The sequence below is a fragment of the Schistocerca americana genome, unplaced genomic scaffold, assembly GCF_021461395.2.
Source record: "Schistocerca americana isolate TAMUIC-IGC-003095 unplaced genomic scaffold, iqSchAmer2.1 HiC_scaffold_456, whole genome shotgun sequence".
Classification (NCBI taxonomy): domain Eukaryota; kingdom Metazoa; phylum Arthropoda; class Insecta; order Orthoptera; family Acrididae; genus Schistocerca; species Schistocerca americana.
In genome coordinates this window covers 42,501-47,500 of record NW_025726188.1, presented here as the reverse complement: position 1 = coordinate 47,500, position 5,000 = coordinate 42,501, and positions in this window count along the sequence as shown.

Here is a 5,000-nt window from a genome sequence, read left to right as displayed (position 1 = left end):
CGCCAACACGTCCGCACAGCTGCGATACAAACCACCTGCGAGAACCGCAGAGGCGACCGAGCAGCAGACGGCGTCGCGGCGCCGAGCGCCGGGCGGCGGCGCATCCTCAGCGCACACAGTCCTCAATCGGACCAGCACACTGCAGATGTCCACCGCGCTTCGCACCGGGCCCGCGAGGACCTACTTTGGCCGCACGGCGCCGCGTGCAGGGTGCGCCGGCGCGCAGCTGCGCCGCCTGCCGCCTCCGTCGGCCGGCGCGCCTGCCACTGGCCGCCCCCACCAGCCGGCTGTAGCGCGTGCGCCCACGCACCGCGCGGCCAGCACGCCGGGAGGCCCCCCCTCACCGGCCGGGGACGGTCCCACCCAGCCACCGCCGCGTATCGCTTCACACCCACATGCCATTCACGTTCGTGGGCATGGTGGGTATCGCTGAAACAACCGGTTGGTAGCTCAACCGATCGTCGCCATCACTGATTCACCTCTAGCGAGAACAACCGCACCACAACGGTTTACCAGTTGTTCATTTGCGTAACGTCACCAGCAAACGTAGACGTCCATCGCCATTTGCAAATTCAACGATTGTTGCATGCCTGTGTCAGGTGTCACGACACACTATGTCTGCCCACATACACGCAACAACATGTGCACGCTTCGCGAACACGTGGAAGGTGGCCCCCGTACGTATGCGATGTCCATTGCGCGAACGACTGTCAACCGGCCTCTGTCGCATGTCGCAGATGTGGAACGCAGTGCACCATGCTGTCACGGTGTGTGAGAAGAGACGACTACGTCTGACAACACGCGCCACTACATCAACAGACGGCTCATGCTGATCGCCATCCAGGGCATACCACACTGCAATCCGGCTCTTATAGGGAGACGACACATAGCTGAGTGCACAACAGTTGGACCGCATGGTTCGCCGTTGTTGGCGCAGTCGTTGTACGGTCACATGTACCACGATGTATCATTCAGTACATGAGGACCAATGTGCAGTACAGTGTGTGATTTGGACGTACAACATCAGCGGACAGTTGACACAGGCCGTACCACAGCGTAGGCTAAGTGCTTCGCCATGCGAATGCCAATGAACAACTGCGAAGGGCATTGAGCATGTACGTCCTGCTGCCATCCACATTACAGTGTATCGCTGCAAGGTGTTTAACATGAAGCGATACACTGGGGACCAGGCAGTGCGAGTAGCAAACTATATTGCGGGGGTTGCAGTTAGGCAACACTACACTAATTTAACGCGTCGTATGACAATTACAGAGCGGGTTAAGGCCCAACGTGTGTTGGGTTAAGGCCCAACGTGTGTTGGGTTAAGGCCCAACGTGTGTTGGGTTAAGGCCCAACGTGTGTTGGGTTAAGGCCCAACGTGTGTTGGGTTAAGGCCCAACGTGTGTTGGGTTAAGGCCCAACGTGTGTTGGGTTAAGGCCCAACGTGTGTTGGGTTAAGGCCCAACGTGTGTTGGGTTAAGGCCCAACGTGTGTTGGGTTAAGGCCCAACGTGTGTTGGGTTAAGGCCCAACGTGTGTTGGGTTAAGGCCCAACGTGTGTTGGGTTAAGGCCCAACGTGTGTTGGGTTAAGGCCCAACGTGTGTTGGGTTAAGGCCCAACGTGGGTTGGGTTAAGGCGCAACGTGGGTTGGGTTAAGGCCCAACGTGGGTTGGGTTAAGGCGCAACGTGGGTTGGGTTAAGGCGCAACGTGGGTTGGGTTAAGGCGCAACGTGGGTTAGGTTAAGGCGCAACGTGGGTTAGGTTAAGGCGCAACGTAGGTTAGGTTAAGGCGCAATATAGGTTAGGTTAAGGCGCAATATAGGTTAGGTTAAGGCGCAATATAGGTTAGGTTAAGGCGCAATATAGGTTAGGTTAAGGCGCAATATAGGTTAGGTTAAGGCGCAATATAGGTTAGGTTAAGGCGCAACGTAGGTTAGGTTAAGGCGCAACATAGGTTAGGTTAAGGCGCAACATAGGTTAGGTTAAGGCGCAACATGGGTTAGGTTAAGGCGCAATATAGGTTAGGTTAAGGCACAATATGGGTTAGGTTAAGGCACAATATGGGTTAGGTTAAGGCACAATATGGGTTAGGTTAAGGCACAATATGGGTTAGGTTAAGGCACAATATGGGTTAGGTTAAGGCACAATATGGGTTAGGTTAAGGCACAATATGGGTTAGGTTAAGGCACAATATGGGTTAGGTTAAGGCACAATATGGGTTAGGTTAAGGCACAATATGGGTTAGGTTAAGGCACAATATGGGTTAGGTTAAGGCACAATATGGGTTAGGTTAAGGCACAATATGGGTTAGGTTAAGGCACAATATGGGTTAGGTTAAGGCACAATATGGGTTAGGTTAAGGCACAATATGGGTTAGGTTAAGGCACAATATGGGTTAGGTTAAGGCACAATATGGGTTAGGTTAAGGCACAATATGGGTTAGGTTAAGGCACAATATGGGTTAGGTTAAGGCACAATATGGGTTAGGTTAAGGCACAATATGGGTTAGGTTAAGGCACAATATGGGTTAGGTTAAGGCACAATATGGGTTAGGTTAAGGCACAATATGGGTTAGGTTAAGGCACAATATGGGTTAGGTTAAGGCACAATATGGGTTAGGTTAAGGCACAATATGGGTTAGGTTAAGGCACAATATGGGTTAGGTTAAGGCACAATATGGGTTAGGTTAAGGCACAAAGTGGGTTAGGTTAAGGCACAACGTGGGTTAGGTTAAGGCACAACGTGGGTTAGGTTAAGGCACAACGTGGGTTAGGTTAAGGCACAACGTGGGTTAGGTTAAGGCACAACGTGGGTTAGGTTAAGGCACAACGTGGGTTAGGTTAAGGCACAACGTGGGTTAGGTTAAGGCACAACGTGGGTTAGGTTAAGGCACAACGTGGGTTAGGTTAAGGCACAATACGGGTTAGGTTAAGGCACAATACGGGTTAGGTTAAGGCACAATACGGGTTAGGTTAAGGCACAATACGGGTTAGGTTAAGGCACAATACGGGTTAGGTTAAGGCACAATACGGGTTAGGTTAAGGCACAATACGGGTTAGGTTAAGGCACAATACGGGTTAGGTTAAGGCACAATACGGGTTAGGTTAAGGCACAATACGGGTTAGGTTAAGGCACAATACGGGTTAGGTTAAGGCACAATACGGGTTAGGTTAAGGCACAATACGGGTTAGGTTAAGGTACAATACGGGTTAGGTTAAGGCACAATACGGGTTAGGTTAAGGCACAATACGGGTTAGGTTAAGGCACAATATGGGTTAGGTTAAGGCACAATATGGGTTAGGTTAAGGCACAATATGGGTTAGGTTAAGGCACAATATGGGTTAGGTTAAGGCACAATATGGGTTAGGTTAAGGCACAATATGGGTTAGGTTAAGGCACAATATGGGTTAGGTTAAGGCACAATATGGGTTAGGTTAAGGCACAATATGGGTTAGGTTAAGGCACAATATGGGTTAGGTTAAGGCACAATATGGGTTAGGTTAAGGCACAATATGGGTTAGGTTAAGGCACAATATGGGTTAGGTTAAGGCAGAATATGGGTTAGGTTAAGGCACAATGTGGGTTAGGTTAAGGCACAACGTGGGTTAGGTTAAGGCACAACGTGGGTTAGGTTAAGGCACAACGTGGGTTAGGTTAAGGCACAACGTGGGTTAGGTTAAGGCACAACGTGGGTTAGGTTAAGGCACAACGTGGGTTAGGTTAAGGCACAACGTGGGTTAGGTTAAGGCACAACGTGGGTTAGGTTAAGGCACAACGTGGGTTAGGTTAAGGCACAATACGGGTTAGGTTAAGGCACAATACGGGTTAGGTTAAGGCACAATACGGGTTAGGTTAAGGCACAATACGGGTTAGGTTAAGGCACAATACGGGTTAGGTTAAGGCACAATACGGGTTAGGTTAAGGCACAATACGGGTTAGGTTAAGGCACAATACGGGTTAGGTTAAGGCACAATACGGGTTAGGTTAAGGCACAATACGGGTTAGGTTAAGGCACAACGTGGGTTAGGTTAAGGCACAACGTGGGTTAGGTTAAGGCACAACGTGGGTTAGGTTAAGGCACAACGTGGGTTAGGTTAAGGCACAACGTGGGTTAGGTTAAGGCACAACGTGGGTTAGGTTAAGGCACAACGTGGGTTAGGTTAAGGCACAATACGGGTTAGGTTAAGGCACAATACGGGTTAGGTTAAGGCACAATACGGGTTAGGTTAAGGCACAATACGGGTTAGGTTAAGGCACAATACGGGTTAGGTTAAGGGACAATACGGGTTAGGTTACGGCACAATACGGGTTAGGTTAAGGCACAATACGGGTTAGGTTAAGGCACAATACGGGTTAGGTTAAGGTACACATTGTTGTAAGGAAAGGTGTTTTGGGGGGGGGGGGGGGGGGCGGTTTGTTGATTGTGATTATCGTAAGTAAATGACTGCGGCATCATCTGATTTGCCACGTCAGGGTGCACCTTTGGCTCATAACAGGCGGCGCTCTGATTCCATGCTTGTGGCAGACCTGTGTCTTTCATTCCTGCCATTGTTTGTGTGCTGTGACAGGAGGCAGTATTGTGATGTTGGGTGTACCCCTGTGTAGGACATGTGTGGGTGTTGGTGGCTTAGCTGAGCAATGGTGGTTGTCGGAAGGGTGGGATATTCTGTTTTGTGAGTGGACCTCCCGGTCTGGTTATGATAGTGTGGATAGTCTAATGTGGCGGAGAGGATGCACTGGGTGTTGTTCCATGCTGGTGCTTACATATTGTCTCTGTGCCTGTTACAGGCAGAGAGTAGTGCGTGATAAGAGTGTCTGGCTGACGTGTGGTTGTGATTGTGAGCAGAGTCTTTCAGCATGTATACGGACAGTTGTATACATTATCTGTATTTTGATGGCTCTATCTATTACTAATCAGCGCCGTGTATACGTTTCATCCGGTTCCAGTCGAAACTGTTGTATCTCTGTACATTAGTGACACGGCGAGGCCGCCATGTAGT